The 17,653-nt window shown below is 38.5% G+C and overlaps 1 protein-coding gene and 1 pseudogene across 2 annotated transcripts in view; both read right to left on the reverse strand.

Moving 5' to 3' along the window:
- The window catches only part of COL8A1 (collagen type VIII alpha 1 chain), a 159,686-nt gene that overhangs the window by 50,165 nt on the left and 91,868 nt on the right, over positions 1-17,653 (reverse strand). For both annotated transcript variants that reach the window (XM_028494039.2, XM_028494043.2), the window contains one exon: positions 4,573-4,692. The gene's annotated coding sequence lies outside the window, so the exon portion shown is untranslated. The remainder of the gene's footprint in view (positions 1-4,572; positions 4,693-17,653) is intronic.
- LOC102995641 (mitochondrial fission regulator 1-like) lies at positions 8,901-9,732 on the reverse strand (annotated as a pseudogene).

The raw sequence follows: 17,653 nt of genomic DNA on the forward strand, positions 1-17,653 counted from the left end.
TGTGGTGTTAGGGAGTGTTCTAATTTCATTCTTTTACATATAGCTGTCCAGTTTTCCCAGCACCACTTATTGAAGAGGCTGTCTTTTCTCCATTGTATATTCTTGCCTCCTTTATCAAAGATAAGGTGACCATATGTGCGTGGGTTTATCTCTGGGCTTTCTATCCTGTTCCATTGATCTGTATTTCTGTTTTTATGCCAGTACCATACTGTCTTGATTACTGTAGCTTTGTAGTATAGTCTGCAGTCAGGGAGCCTGATTATTGTTTTTTTGCTATATATATTTTTTATCCTAAATATGAACCCATTTTTCCTGAGGACTTTCACATAGATTTTTCAAAGCAGAAATAAGCTACTTCTTTAGGGGTTATATAAAATATCTTAAAGAGTTGGTAGGGGGAATAAAATATACTCTATTTTATAATAAATTTATATATAGTTATTATTTTACATTGCCTATATCACCTAATAGTCCAATGTCTCATTCATTCATAATGTTTAATGGGAACACATTTTAAAACAAGGTGTGCTACAGAGTCATAAATATAATTTATAGTTCTTTTCACAGTACTTTTACTCTAAGCTTTTCAATCATTCTACAAGTACAAAATGAGACCTTTTAATGAATGAGCAATTTGAGGCATCAACTAACAAAATCTGACTTTTCTCCTGCCTATAAAAGATGGGTAAGAATGACTGAATTATTGTTGTGAATCTACATTGCTCTATGTTTGACAGTCTTTGGAAATTGGTCTCAGCTACATCAAGATAGGTGTATAAAGAAGTCCAGGACTGTGAAATCTGTACTGTGGACTCTGAATAATGGAATCCTCTAGTCCAGCTCTGACCAACAGAAACAATGTGGGCCATGTATGTGACTTTACATTTTCTGGTAGTCACATTAAAAAAGTTAAAGAAACAGGTGAGATTAATTTTAATAACATAGTTTATTTAACTCAAGATATCAAAAGTATTATCATTTTGATGTGGAATCAATATAAAAATATTAATGAGATAGCTTACATTATTTTTTTTGTTCAAGGTCTTAGAAATTCTGTGTGTAAATTTACAATCAAGTACATGTCAATTGGGACTAGCCACATTTCAAGTGCTATATCACCCCATGTGGCTCATGGCTACCATATTGGACAGCCCAGCTTTGGAGGTACCATAGCATGGCAGTGTGGCATACAGAAAAGGAGACAAAGACCAGCTTGGAATCCTCGTATATGTCTGTTCCTGGCTCTGACATTTGATATTGAGATGACTGTGAACAATTGATTTAGTGTCTCTGGGTCTTAGGAGGCTGTGAGGAAGGTTAAATAATATATCATATTTGAAAGTACTGTGTAAGATCATAAAGCACCATGCATGTGTAAGGCATTATAACCCCCTTTTATTGTAGATTTACTCTCATGACTTGCACAAGGCCACATTCCCAGTTGGTAGGTGAATCAAGGATAGAATCTGGGGCTTCTGACTTCTAGCCATCTGCTTCAACTATCGGCTGTTCCTAACTTGCTGGCTTAAAAATAAAACCCAAACGTTTTTGTTTTTAAAAAATGAGGAAGGAAGAGAATGGCAGCAAGAAGTAAATTCCATATTAAATGGTTAGGGTCTTCTTGGCCACTGTCATAATGTTCTGCAGTAAAATTATACATACAGGATATTTATATACTTATATATCAGCATTACAACCATCAAGGATTGGACTTTATTGCTGTCATATAATACAAAACCCTACGTTCTTCAATGTTTCGAACAACTTCTAAATTGAAGTGTGGTTTCCCCACTCTATTTATCTCCAAAATATAGTATAACCACAAGAAAGCCCTTCCACACTGGGCTTGATTAATAAAACAGATATGGATCAAGTCAGCAGGTTTTCCATGGATATTTTTGGTTACAGATGTAGCTCATTAATCCACATGTGTGAGACACCATCTCTCTAGTGTGAATCCAAGAGACACATTAATCTCTGAACACAAAGTGGAAATAATTCAGTTCAATTCACCATATTATTTAGTGCTTACTGTATGTAAGACACATCAGGTATTTTAAGGAGCAAATGGAGCTTGTTTCTCCGATAAATGTCACTTAGAAATATGTTATTCAACTTGAGGAAAATATGGAATCTACCAAACTGTCTATGATATATGATTCAGGAATCTATATTTTCAGAATGTATAAAGATGATCAGAAAGGAAATTCCAGATTATCCAAAAAATAATTTAAAAACGTACATTCTTTACTTTTGGAGGGCATACAGAGTATTACTTATTATGATCTATTTCCTTAAATGTAAGTCTGTCATAGTTTTCATATTTAAATTTTTGGGTCATTTTCTACATTTGTTTCAAATGAATTTCTTCCTAGAACTTAAAAACCACATGAAATATTTAGTTTTATACTGTGTGAAATTAAGCATAAGCCAAGTTCAATTTCATTGAGAAGACATGCATTCAAGTTCTTTGTTCCCTTTCAGTCAAAATTCCTCCTTAAAAATGACTTTCATCTGGTTATTTTTTACTAGAAAACTATCAGAATATAAGCTTCAGTTCTGCCTGAATTGACTATGTTGAATAAATATAATTTTTATTTTCACTTGCTGAATCATTGCTGTTGACCATTGAATGAAATCGTTTATTGAACAACCTTTACATTTTCTTGCTTTTGCACCCTAGTTTAAAAACAAAGTTTAATTTTTTAAAAGTTCAGTAAAATGTATTTTTGATATTTCCATCATAACTTTAAAAGTAATTCCTTTCCTCTGCCCTATAATAACCACCTTCTGCATTTTTATGATTTAGTTTAACATTATTATTGTAATTTTTTACTGGGTGAGCCCATCAGTGCCCTTGGCAGCAAGATTTTGTTACAAGAAATCCAGAAGCAGCTGAGCTTTAGTTGGCTGCAACAGTTATACAGTTTCTCTGGATTGAGTTCAGAACCTTACCCTGACATTATGAATGTAACACACGTCATGCGTCCTCCTTCAGCTTCTCCAAAATATGTGATTGGCTTGAGTTCTATAACCTGTTGCTTAAATGAACGTATATTTTTTAATTCAGTGGTTTTGCATTATAAATATTTCATTTGGTTAACATCTGGCCTTGATGGAATTAGTGGTGCCCGTAGTAAAATGTGATACATTAGGAAAATGAATAATGTATTTGCATTTCTCCAGGAACTCTGAATGGATTCATTCTAGACAGGATGTGGTCATGTGCATTAACTATAGGGCTACATGCTGTGTTTTTCTTTTTGTTCAAGTGCACCTCCAGCAAGAACACAAAAATCTGAGGAATCTTAACTATTCATTCTTTCAATTACTAAATAAAATTAAATAGACTATAAAAAGCCATTGTACTATTAAATATTAGGAAACATTGAGTTGTGTGTCCAGAAGTCACACTTAAGGCCAGGCAAGGGTAATATGCATAAGATGGCTGTGGATACTATGAGATAATGTCTACTCGTCAGAAATGGATGCTATTTTTTCTGTCGAAGTTCAAAAGTTAATGATGTACTTTATATTTTAATTGCTTCTACTGAGAAATCTGTTAAGGAATAAAAGAAATTCTGTCATGCTGTTATTATTTTTCACTGTTGATATATTAAATATTGTATATGAATGAAACCATATACATTATATCATGCTCTGTTTCATACATCCTAGATTGTCTTTAGGAAAATTTAGTACATGGCACTTCAGTCATCTGAAAGGAATCATTTCTTTTTTTTTTTAACATCTTTATTGGAGTATAATTGCTTTACAATGGTGTGTTAGTTTCTGCTTTATAACAAAGTGAATCAGCTATATGTATACATATATCCCCATATCTCCTCCCTCTTGGCGTCTCCCTCCCACCCTCCCTATCCCACCACTCTAGGTGGTCACAAAGCACTGAACTGATCTCCCTGCGCTATGCGGCTGCTTCCCACTAGCTATCTATTTTACATTTGGTAGTATAGGAATCATTTTTTCATTACAACTCATAAAACTGTAAAGTATCAGCCAGAAGAAAAATTGGCCCAATTAAGAGAAATTTGATAATGGTAGAAAAGCACATACAGACATGACTGAGAGATGATAAGATTATTTTAATTTTCCCATTAGCACTGGAATTATTTATTTTACAAATCTCCAGATCTTTTATTACTTAAAACCCTCTGCTGAATCATGAAAAGAAGCTTAAGTTAGCAATTTTCCTCTGCAAAATCTAGCTTCTAGCATCTGGTGAACACTTGGATATCTAGTCAGGTCCTATGGCAATGATTATTTTAAGACTCTATTCAACATGCCTGGGCTTAAAAATCAGCTCGAATCACACTCTGCACATGTATTTTACTCTCAGGGATTTAAAAACCTGGCATTGGTAGCGATGGTCTCAAGGCTTTTGCAGTGGAGATGAAGTTGGGAGATAGGACCTGCAGGCAGGCCGGGTACCCCAGGGTCTGCCAACAGCCCCTGTCTCCCGAACAGCGACAGTGAGTTCTGCCGCCGCCGCCGCCGCGCCTGTGGACCACCGGCTACCAGGCCACCGCGCCCTCCATGGCTTCTCACACTTACATATATACTCGGCCCGCCTGCGGAATCGAGGACTACCGTCCTTGCTTGTGCCTTCCTGTGGCACGTCTGGGGCTGGTTTCTGTCTCTTCACCCGACGCTACTCCACTTCCAGAATAGCTTCTGAAGTAGAAAAAAAAGAGGATACTTTTACTCAATTGGAAAGACAACAAGAAGCTGGATTATTATCAAAGTGTATTGTTTTGGGATCACAGGAGAAATTACATTACAGCAATGTATAAAGACACACTTCAATAAAAGATGCTGTTATTGACCAAAATGTAAGTGCACATTTAGTTGATATTAGAGGTCTTTGTATGCTGATTAGGAGAGAGAATAATTTTTTGTACTTCTGTGTATGCAAATATGCACTTATTTATTTTTACACATATACTATATGTAGCTTTTGTCCAAATAAACCTTTTTTTAGTATACAGTTATTGCTTTTCATGGTTATATTATGTGCTAGGTTCCCATTAATTTAATTTCCATTAATACAGGTTACAGATTATTTAGAAAGGATGTGGGCAGTTGCTAACAGAGGAAGGAAATTTATGAGGAAGGAATACCTCAGGGAGAAAAGTTAGGTTTATTTAAGAGAAGTGATCTCTGCCATCAACACATTTCCATCCGATTTGCATACAGTAGTATTCGAGTTAGAAATTATTCTCTATTATGTATCAAATCAGGTCTGGTAGAGCTTTAATTCAGCAACTTTCAAGTTTTTGTCTGAGCTTTTGATGTAATTTAGTTAAATATGCTTTATAAACCATGTGTAATTTAGACTTTTTATGAGTCATATGGGACTTCTCCCCATTTAAACCGAATTTCAGAAATTTAACTCTGTGTTTTGCATAATAGATAGTCTCTATTTTGTTTTGGTATATTTCACAGAGACTTGTTTAGGAAATATTATTTATATTTGTTGTTCAAAAAAGATTTAAACAGGGAAGCTTTAGACGCTTAGATAAATAAAAAGATTTGAAAGCCAGGATTGGTCGATTAGGAAATAAGTGCAGAATTGGGTATCTAATTTAGAATTTCTGCAATGTGATATAAGTGATGTATTCTAGAACAGTACTATTCAGTAAAACTTTCTGTGATAAAGGAAATGTTCTCGTTTTGCACTGTTCAAGATGGTAGCCACTAGCCACAAATGGCTATTTAAGCATTTCAAATGTGGCTAGTACATTTGAAGAATTGAATTTTTAGTTTATTTAATTTTAATTAATTTGGATTTAAATATCCACTTGTGGGTAATGGCTACTATATTGGAGAGTATAGTTCTGGACTTTACCTGTATTCTGTGTTCAACACAAAATGAAGAACTACTTGAATGGTTCTAGCTGCTGAATGTCTATAAAACACGAGTGTACTCAAAACACAAGGCCCAACCTCTGACATGTGTACTCGGGCCTGAAGGGTGGACCCAGCAGCATTCTGAACTTTGGCTCAACTTGTGGATATTCAGACATAAATAAAGTTTGGGCTAACCATAGGTGATTTGAGAACCTTTTGTCTCTGGAAAGCCATGGAATCTCAAATGATCTCTCGTAATAAAGTTCAGATGGTAAATGGACTCAAGGGCTTGACTTTTCCAGTCCATTGCTTGTGTGCTATGAATAGCAGGTAGTGGAAACAGATATGGAGGAGATGCTGCACACACATAGCTGCCTCCATGAAAAAGAAACTCTCCAGATTCAGACTAGATCACAGGAACAGGCTGGTAAATACTTCTGTGCCTCTACCCAAATCATTCTTCACTAAATATTCATTGAGCGCTACTATGTGCAAGGCACAATGCTTAGTGCTGGAGATAAAATGTTGGAAAAAAACAAAAAAGATATGACCCCCGCCCTCATGGTGATTAACTGCATTAGACAATAAGATTTTTTCCAATGTTTTCTTCCTCCAATTTTTTTTTTCTGGATATGGTGAAAATAAAATAGGAGAAAGATACACAGGATAAACAGAAACACTGATGATCATGATTATGTGTGTGTCATACACCTTATTCAATTTAGTTCTTTCTGCACAGCTTTCACAGTTCCATAATCAGAAGACAAAACCAGTTTTTGAAATGCACTATTGGAAACAGAGAACATAACTGAGAAGATCTCAGCTTAAATTTTTAGAGCATGAGACGACCATCATCATTTAGCATTTATTGAGTTTTTACAATATATGTTTACAAGTTCTTTCCTCTCTATTAGCCAGAAGAATGTCCTTTAAAATAATTACTAATTAAATGCTGTTATAGGAGGACACCTTTTTGCTTTGTCATTCAGAACACTGTAAGAAAGAGTGCTACAATCACATTTATGAAATGAATCAAATTTTTCAATATTTGAGCACCATCGCAACACCTGATGGGAACTACTAGCTACGCAGAGCAAATGTAGCTCATTGCATTTCAGTTCATTTTGGAAGAATGAACCAGAAATGTGGCAAAGTACGAAGCAAGAACTATTTAGTCACACTTCTTTTTTTTCCCCTCCACACAGCAACTATATAATTATTTTATTTTTATTTTTTTTTGAAGATTTTTTGGTTTTGACATGGACCATTTTTAAAGTCTTTATTGAATTTGTTACAATATTGCTTCTGTTTTTATGTTTTGTTTTTTTGGCCACAAGGCATGTGGGAGCTTAGCTCCTCCAGTGTAGAGGGTGTGGGATCGAACCCACAACCCCTGCGTTGGAAGGCGAACTCTTAACCACTGGACCACCAGGGAAGTCCCAGCAACTATATAATTAAATGTATGGCTAACCTGAATTTTTAGATGAGTTTTCCAATGTATCACTGATGGAAATTTAAAGATGAAAAGGATTAAGAATTATATTAAATGAATGCAGCCAGAATACATAGTACTTAAAGTAGCTAAAGGCCATAAAGTCATTTCTCCCAATATAGTAACTGATAATGTCCTTGATTTTGTAGACACACACTTTGAAAATAATTTTTAAAAATGAATTACAAAGCAATGGAAGAAATCACAAAGAAGAAGAAAGAGATTAATGTAAGTACTTAAAAACCAGTTGCTTACTAAAAACATTATAAACAACTTAAAAGGTGAAGTGGAATTTGTTTTATTCTTTAAAATGTTTTGTACCCTATGGAAGTTTGAAGACATAGCCACAAATTCTTTGACCCTCGTCTGTGTTCCCTCCCATTGAATCTGGAAGGGCTTGTGACTGCTTTGACCCATAGAGCACAGTGGAGGTGACACTACGTAACTTCTGAGTCTGGGTCATAAAAGGCCAGGAAGTTGCTGCCTTGTTTCTGGAATATTGTCTTTTGGAATTCTGAGCCTCCAATTAAGAAGTCTGAGTACCCTGAGGCCACCGTGCAGAAGCAGCCACATTTAGGTGCCCCAGCTGGCAATTCCAGCCGAGCTCAGCCTTCCTTCTATCCCTGCCATGGCACTAAGCATGCAAGTAAAGCCATTAGAGGCCCTTCAGGTCAGCCAATCTACCAGGTGAATAAGCCATGAGAGAGAAAAAGCTCCCAGCTGAGACCCATAAAATTGTGAGATACAATAAAATGTTGGTTGTTTTAAAGCCACTACATTTTGATGTGGCTTGTTATGCAGCAACAGAAAACTGGAGCATACGTGCTTGTACGTGTGATATTTTTACAATAAAAATTTAAAAATTGAATGTAGAAGTCACTCTGGGAATTTGTCTGCAAAAATTGACAGAGACAGTCTTAATACCCTTCCTAGAGAAAGAGCTCTTACAGATCAACATGAAAAAAATACTAACACCATCTTAAAGAATGAGCACTTATATGAACATAAAATTCACAAAAGAAAAAAAGGCTAAAAACCATGTAAAAAATGTTCAACCTCATTAGTAAGTAAAGGAAATGTGAATTAAACAATTGAATTAAAATTTTGGTTATCAAATTGGCAAAGATAAAAAAATAATATTAAATGTTGGTTTGGGTAAAGTGGGAGTATACATTGCACAAACTTTCTGGAAAATAAATACTGCATGTCCAGAGTTTAATACAATAAAGTTGGTCATTCACTTAGGACCTGTTTTCACCCAGGGACAAGAAAAAAACAGAAACTTCTATCTCACCCTTTAAACTGGGACATTCCAACCTATACAATTAGCTGCAACAGGTCTCAGCTCAAAACAGGCCTTAGCTTCTGCTAAGTTTGAAATATGGAAAACATATAATGCAGCTCTTCTCTTTTAGTCCAAGCTTTTGGCAAGACTGTCGCAGAAGATTTCTAATTGAGAGGCAGAAACATCTGCCGTGAGGAAGGCAGCTATTGAAGGAATTCCAGGAGCAGGAGACTGAGTTTGCAGAGCTCAGTGCCATCAGTTTCCTTTTCTACTGATATCTTCTTCCTTCAGAGTAAACTCAGAGATAAGGAAGGCAGGGTCTTCCTCCTTCAATAAACTCGGGTTCAGATCTTGGCTCTTGCTTCATCCGGTGAAAGTCCTTCAGGATACCCATCATGTCTGCAAAGCTGCTGGCCTGGGACAGAGAGACACAGTAGCTTTGTGTTCTGGTTTGCAAATATCAGGGCTGGCAGAACAAATAGGAGGACTGATGGAAGCTCAGGGAGTCTACCTGGGTCTCCTCGGCGATGTCACTAACGGCGAAGGAAGTTGTAGAGTGGAATGAAGATCCAAAGTAAGGTAAGCGGGGAGAGACCTTCGAACTTTCTGGAGATAAGAAATCTGTTGTCAATGAAGCCGAAACTGCATCAGCCCCCACGAGTTTAGCAATCTGGCTGCGCAGGTGGCGCAGCTCATCCTGCAGCTCCATCGGGCGGCTTAGGGCCGGCAGGGCTTCTTCGAGGCCAGGAGCCTCTCCTCCATCTCCTGCCTGCAGGGCCCTGAGGCATTGCGCTGCATGACAATCAGAGGGCTGGGCTTCCAGGGGCTCCTCAGGGGCCGTGTATGCTCCTGACCCGGGCAGAAGGTTCTGCTTCATCTATAGCATCCAGGCGATGTGAGCCAGGGTAGGGACTCGGGGCACAGCCCTCAGACCCAGGTCAGAGATGTTGGGCAGCGCCTCCAAGGATTCCGGGGGACATGGCTTCAACCACAGGTTGGTACCCATCCTTCTCACTACACTTTGAACAGCCCCCTGTGGCTTGTTTTGCCAGACTGAGACGGTCACGTTGGCTTCCATTCCGCACATTTCAGCTGGTTCCTGCGCTTGAAGGACAAGGCGGCCACAGGGCAGCTCTGGGGGCTCAGGTAGGCTGGAGGCTGACTCTTTCTTTCAGGCCGTCTCAAGGAACACCAGCCTTCTCCTCCTCAGAGCCCCGCTCTGGCCTCACTCCCCTCAAGGCCCCTCCTACCACAGCGATGCCCAGACTCAACCGCCCTCACTTCCCCTCCACATTTCCTTATGAACAACTCTTCCATGGTTCCAGTTGCATTAAAAATGTATCTGCTCTTGCTCCACTCTCCTCACAGCAGATGAGGTGAACTTTGAAAGAGTAAGTCAGATCATGCCATTTACCCACTTAACAGCCCCTCTCTCACATCCAATAGCGCCCCATAGCACTTAGATCGGACCTAAATTGCTTTCCCAGCTTCCAGGCCCCGTATGATTCTTACTTTGCCTACCTCCCGATTTTGCCCCCTCTCCCCCTTGCCCTCTATTCTCCAGCCACACTGGCCTTCTCCTTATGGGAAACATCGTGCTTGTCCCCTCTTTCAGGCTTCTGCTCTTCCTGTGCCTGTAATGCTCTTCCTCCAGAACCCTGCATGGCTGGGCTCTTCGCTATTTAAATCTCAACTTACATGTCACTTCCTCGGAGAGCTTTTTCTTGACCATCTGATCTAAAGTCAGCCACTCATTTTCATGTATCTCTAATCTAATTCTCTTTCATCGCACAGTAGCCCTTATACGTTCCCTACTTAATCATACATTTTATTCATTCGTACATTCATTCAACACCAACCCTTCCTATCTCCCCACTCTTCCTCGAGAGCAGGGAACTTGTTTGTTTTGTTCACTGTAACATCCCTTGCAATTGGAACAAGGATGGGCACGTGGTAGTTGATCCATAAATATTTCCTGGATGCCTTGCAAATACTTTTTGTACTTTTGAAACAAAACCAGACATTGTAAGTTATGTGGACATTTTTCAAAGCTTTGATGGTTCTGATGAAAGTACGTTGCTTCAATTTCAAAAAAAGAAAAAGCCACAAACAAAATCACAACAGCGTAAAATTATTTCAGTAGTGTGATGAGAGCTCCCCTGTCAAATCAGATGCTTTCAAAACTAGACCACCAGTCAACAGGCTCTTTGCTTTGAATTGAAGGATGTGCACCTCCCACCAATATTTTTCGTGCTGCTGAACATGTGATTTATTTACTGGGTAAGGAGCAAACCTTAGTGAAAGACTCCCCTTTCAGCTCTGAAAGTGCTGAAAACAGGGTTTCATCTTTTGAGGCTGGTTTAAAACAAACCTCTGGAATGGGGAGATGTCTTAATTGCCCCACTGAGTAGATGAGAGTTAAAGCTTTTCCTCTTGGTGTCATTCACTCTGGAACTGCAGGAACCTTAGTGGCTGGGTCTCAGTGGCCAACTATGACCACAAGATTCTACAGTAATGAGATCTGTTTCTATAAAATTCATGAGAAAAATCTGATTTGCTATTTATAGATATGCCACACCATTTCAGAAATGATATAACATTCAGACACTCAGGCTCAAGTTTTGGTATGTTCCAACATAGCCTATCCCCACCAGCTGTGAACTTCCTCCACAGCCAGGCAGGCCGCATTCTTATGATTCTTAAAGGGATGGGAAATACACATTTATTAAACACATCCTTTGGGACAGTCTCTTTGCTAATTGTGTCATCTGTACGGTCTCGTTTAATCCTTAAAACTGTGCAACAAGTGAGTAAAGGTCATCAGAAGACAGATCTTATTCTCTCATACAATATTAAAGAAGATTGGTCAATTAGGAATCGGCAAAACAAAGGAACTGCTTATTCTTATCTCACTGACATTATCCCAGGGTTTAGTTTCAAGTTTTTCAAAGGACACTGTATTTTACTGTACTGATTCATGGCAGTTGTCTGGAGCATGGAAAATGTTCATTGATTTAACAATGTTATTAAATTGGGCACAGATTTCCACAGGAACTGTGCATTTGAGTTGTTTAGAAATGCCAGGGCTTTAGAAGGACATTTAAGCGAGGTACCTTGAGGTTCCTGGAAGCTGTTCTTACAGTCCCATGGAGTGGTGCATCTGATTTGGTTTCATTAATAATGTTTGGAGAGCCGGAGCAAGGGGTGGGCAGGCCATTTCCCTTTCTCCACCCATCCGGAGGAACGCCTTCATCCTTCAGCTGATTTTTATAAAAACTTAAGGTTGTATGTCTCAGATAAAACCAGGATTGTGAAATTCCATATCTATTGAAACAGGGTTAATTCTGAATTAATGACTAAATCCTGATAAACTAGGAGAGAGGAAAAAAATCTCCTAAGGTTGTACTAAGCCACTACTGAGGGTCTGGATTGTGGATAACTGGCCTACTTTTAAGTACATTGCAGTTAGAGAGACACTCATTTTCCTTTATTTTTTAATTTATTTAAAAAAATTTTTGGCTGTGTTGGGTCTTCGTTGCTATGGGTGGGCTTTTCTCTGGTTGTGGTGAGCAAGGGCTACTCTTCGTTGTGGTACAAAGGCTTCTCACTGCGGTGGCGTCTCTTGTTGTGGAGCACTGGCTCTAAGCATGTGGGCTTCAGTAGTTGTAGCACGTGGGCTCAGTAGTTGTGGCTCGCGGGCTCTAGAGCGCAGGCTCAGCAGTTGTGGCACACGGGCTTAGTTGCTCCACAGCATGTGGGATCTTCCTGGACCAGGGCTCGAACCCGTGTCCCCTGCATTGGCAGGCGGATTCTTAACCACTGCGCCACCAAGGAAGCCCTCATTTTCCTTTATTTTTAAGAGCCATATTATGGTCACACAGTTCAAAGAAGCCAAGTATAAATGAACTGGTAGAAGAAAGGATTGAAAAGATCTAAAGTATATCTGAAATTCCTACCTGTTTGGAATAAGGAAGAATGAAGTGAGAAATTAATTAACACTTCAATATGTGAATAAATTTGAGAAATAGTGACTTTAGTTTAGAAAACTGGAGAGCAGAAGCTTCAATGGTTGGAATCTAAAATTAGGCCTTCATAATGCAAGTTAAGAAGAGATAATTGAGAGGAAGAAGTCAATAAGATTTTCATTCTAGGTACATCCTCCTGACACTTTTCCAGTTGCTAGAAATATATCAAACGTTTCCTAGAAGTTCCTCATCCTTGCTGAGAAATTGTAGCCCTTTTCAAATGAAACTGTTAGGTAACTTTCAGACAGGATAAAATAGTAAGAATATAATGGTGATTCAAGGTGTGGTCAGAGGTCTTCTAAACAACAGAGTTCAGGAAAAAGACTTAGGCTATGTTTTTATATATATTCAAGGAGAATCTGATATGGAGTCTCTTTTCAGTTATCCAGATATTTTGCATTATACAGCAATGTTTAAATTGAACCAACAAGTGCAAAGTAAGTGAATTCCTTTGTTTGGACTGACTATATTTTGACATCCTTGCATTCAATCACCTTACCATTTGCATTATGATCCATTAGTATATTCATCCATATAATTAAATAATTGAGTAATTGATTAATTAAACACTATACCTCATCTAAGTTGACCTGTGAAGAAATTTGTTCTGGGCAAGTTTAAGAAAAATGCTTTGGGTGAGTAAAATTTGATTTGGTTTCATCTCTAGTTAAAAGTAGATTTATTCTTATTGAAGACTAATTGATGATACTGATTCAGTAACAGCTAACTAATTAAAATGATGCCCCCAAATAATCATTTTATGTACCTTTGAAGTAAGTGTGAAAAACTTCAAGTGTATCTTAGTAGTCACTTGTCTATGGAATAACTTTGATGCAGAACATGGTAGAAGGAAGCAGGAAGGAGAAAAAATGTGCTGTGTGTGTTTGGGATATTGTCAGTGTTCTGAAATACTCCAGAATCTTCACAGAGAAAGACTGCAGCCAGACTCTCGGGACATCAGAATGTGATTGAGCTCCATTTTTGATGGGAAAATATTGATTTCAATGTTTTTGATGATAGTTTTTTTTTTTTGCACTTGAAAGTGATGGTTCCTCTTACCCCCATAACAATCAAGCATATTGTCCATAATCCAAGGTCAAGCTGGATTTCCAGGGAGAGCCTTCACAAAAAAATTGCCCTAAATTAAGCCATAACCCAGTAGCAATAGTAATAGTTATTACTTATTGAGGATGTCTTACTTGACAAGTTCTGTGCTAAGTATATTTACATATATATTATATTATTTAATCCTTACCATGATTCTACAATAAAGCAATCTTCTTATATTTAAGATCCTTTAATAAAATTTTAAATGAACTCATACACACACATATGTACATTTTGAAGATAGAGCTTATGTTTTGCTCCCCTTTCTCCCCTCAGCACACAATGATTGGCTCATAATTGGTACCTAGAAAATACTTGTTGAATTAAATGAAGTGTCACTTCCTGTGCTTTTCCTGAGGGAAGGGTTTTTATCAATCATTTTGTCCTTTGATGTAACTCTGAAGACACTCAGGGATGAACAGGCACTGGAAATTTTTAACCCAGCTAAGAAAAGCATGGATCGACTTGTCTGTCCTCTTGGGTCACTGAGGAAGGCTGGAATAAAGTAAGGTTGAAGGGGGATTGTGGTGGGATTGGTGGGAAGGGAAAAATATTAATTCTGGTGAAAATATCTGGGTTGTAAACATAAAGAAATAAGAAAGTTGAGAGACTGTGAACTTGATAGTTTTCTGTGGAGTGTCTGAAATCTGACAGATGATGCTCTGAACTGAGAGCACCTGCAGGACTGGGCTTATACACAAGAGAAAGGAGGGTCATGGTGGTGGGCAAACTCCTAGGTGAATGCAGTCTTACTTTCTGTGCATTTCAGACCCTGGTTTATTAGATTTTCCAGTTGCTGATTGGACCCTTCTCCATACTGCTTGGTTCCTGATGGTCCCTGACAGTTCTTATGGCTTTGCTGTGCTGCATGTAGGAGGATCAGGGGATGACATAGAGTCTAAGAACTGAGTTCTTAGTCTTCTGCCTCCAGCTTTGATTAATCCATGGAGTCTATTGATTGAGCATCCAGTCATTCCAGGAACCATCACTGTCAAGCACAGTGTGCACGCGTGGTGTCATGCAAAGCAAACTAAACAGACTCCATGCCTCGCCTCCAGGAGCTCACAATAAAAACCAGACAATAGATGGGGTGAACACAATGGGGCAAACAGACACACAGCTGTATAAACAAAGAAGTACAACAAATTAGAGAATTTTGGTATGAACTGTGACTGCAAGTGCTCTGTCTGTGCACTGGAAATGAGGGGAAATTCTGCAAGTTGCAGAGAACTTGCTGGAGTCTGTGTGAGGGTAAGGAGCGAGCAGGTGATGGCATTGGTGGAATCATCCTCCTTCTTTCAATTAGGAGGGAGATACATGTATTACTCTGAAGGGACATGTATTGCTACTTAAGTCTAGATTCTTCTAAGAGATTTGGTTATAACCAGTCTAAAGAAGGAAAGTAAAAAGTATTAAGCAGGGCATAGCCTGCCAGAGAGATTTCATAAGGCTTCTTTCCACTGGAAACCAGGCTAAAAAGAAAATAAAAACCAGAGGGTATTATAATTGTACATTCCACTCATAACCAGCTAACATATGCCAATTGATTTTCCAAGGAAATGATTACTTTGGGTGAGTTTTTTTTTTTTTTTTTTTTTAATAAGGGGCAACACTTTTCGCCATTGTCTAGCACTTGCTGTCTTTGACATCTCGGACATTGTCAGGAATTAATCTAGATTTACAGAATTCAGCTGAAAGCCAATTCCAGGCAGGTCTCTACCTCAACCATCCTAGGCTGATAGGTATCTCTCTTCCATTAAATATATCCAGATAGGGAATTTAAAAACCTCCCCAGGAATCTTTTCCAGGGTTTATAAAACCTTCACTGCCAGTAAGATCTTTCCATCTAACTTAAATTCCTTTGGTTGTAATTTAAATTCATTTCCTCTTCTTTCCTCATTAGAGAGGAGGGCACTGCCCCCAATAGCCGTTCTTCTGAATACAGCTGTTAAACACACACCTCAGGCTTATTTCTTTCCTGAACACAAAGGATTTTTCAGATGTCATCTATTTATCCTTTTTTCTTTTTCCCTTTGACTTCTGACTTTTCCTCAAGGTAAGATAATCTTCTTAGATCCCTTAAAATTGTGAATTTCCATAATTGATTTCATGAGGTTCGTTTTACAAATATTGACATGTCAAGATGTCCCATTTCTCTAGTTCCAATCAGGTCTTATTTATTAGGTCATAAAAATATAAAAGAAATTGGAATTTATATTTCATGTTTTCTTGGAATGGGTGAGATGATAGTCTCAGTCTATTAATGGCCACTTCGTAGCTCTTAATCCCTTGGGAAAGAATTTACCTCTAGATATTGCAGTGGGTGAGGGGGAATGACTAGTTTTTCACAGCTATAAAGTGAGAAGATGGACAAAATGTTTGTTTTGTTTTGTTTTGCGGTACTCGGGCCTCTCACTGTTGTGGCCTCTCCCGTTGCGGAGCACAGGCTCCGGACGCGCAGGCTCAGCGGCCGTGGCTCACGGGCCCAGCCGCTCCGCGGCATGTGGGATCTTCCTGGACCGGGGCACGAACCCGTGTCCCCTGCATCGGCAGGCGGATTCTCAACCACTGCGCCACCAGGGAAGCCCCTGGATAAAATATTTTTAAGGTTTTACGTACCTTTAATGTTCAGCAATTCCATGACTAAGTTCTAGGTATTCTTTGGCCCAAAAGAGCAGCTATTTTCCCTTAACTACCACTATTCTTACAATAGTGGCAATCCTGTGTGTGTCACTGTGTGTCATCCTATGACTTATTTCTAAAGCAAGAATCTCTAACATTTTTCTTTATTGAGGTATAATTTACATATTTTAATATAAGTCCTCTTGGGTACCTACTTCTGCTTATATGATACCTTAATGCCAAAGGGTATGAGTTTTTGCATACGCTAAATCATTTTTCAGTGTATTATTGCCTGAATGTTTTTGCAAGGCTGCTAATATCATATATGACTGTTTTCATTAAATTGCTTTTAGTCCACTGGAAAGGAGCCTGTAATTCTCCATCTTCTCTATCCACGTGAATATGCTTCCCATCTTTCATGCCCTGGGGTCTTTTAAAGCACATACTAAAACAAACATATTGAGAAAATGATGACACATAGGGTTCTCTGTAAAAGACAGTTCTTTTATTTCAAACACTTAAGTAGCATGGAATTTTTTTTTAATTTACATTATTGAAAGAATTTTCAAAAGTAGGGCACTGAAAAAAGTCCATGGCAAAAATATTTTTGGGGTGGATCTTTCTCCAAGTGATTATATATTGAGTAATCAGTTTGCATTTCATTTCCTTTTAAACTTCTGCTGAACTTTGAATTAAGCATCAAAAGGCATAGCAGGGTTAGCCACAGCACCTCCCTCACTTAAGAAACCCAGTGCCTGCTGAAATATTCTAAGGGATTTTATAAGAAAGGTGGATACTTTCTTCTGCCCTTTTGTACTTTCATGCATTAGCCTGGTTTTTCCTTGCTTGACTTGGAAAATATTCTTCATCAAACCTCATGGTTAATTAAACAAGGGAAGTCTGATTCATATTCTAGATATCAAAATAGGATGAATATTTGTATAAACTTGAGCCACTTTTCTTCTATTACCAGGTTGTCAGCAATTTATTTTCTGCCTCAAACAGCAAATCTACATAGATTTGCAGCATTTCCTTTGCCCTCCTGTGGACATCATCAGGCCCCTTTCTTCTCCCTCTCAGCCCTCTCCATCTAGGCTGTGATGACAGCTTTTATACCAACTGAGCACAAAGCAAGTGCCCTGGACTCACTGGCTGGCTGACTGGACAGCTTAGCAATCGGCTGACTTTTTTTTTTTTTTTTTTTTTTTTTTTTTGTGGGCCTCGGACCGCTGTCGCCTCTGCCGCCACCGAGCA

Source organism: Physeter macrocephalus, chromosome 1, assembly GCF_002837175.3.
Source record: "Physeter macrocephalus isolate SW-GA chromosome 1, ASM283717v5, whole genome shotgun sequence".
NCBI classification, from domain to species: Eukaryota; Metazoa; Chordata; class Mammalia; order Artiodactyla; family Physeteridae; genus Physeter; species Physeter macrocephalus.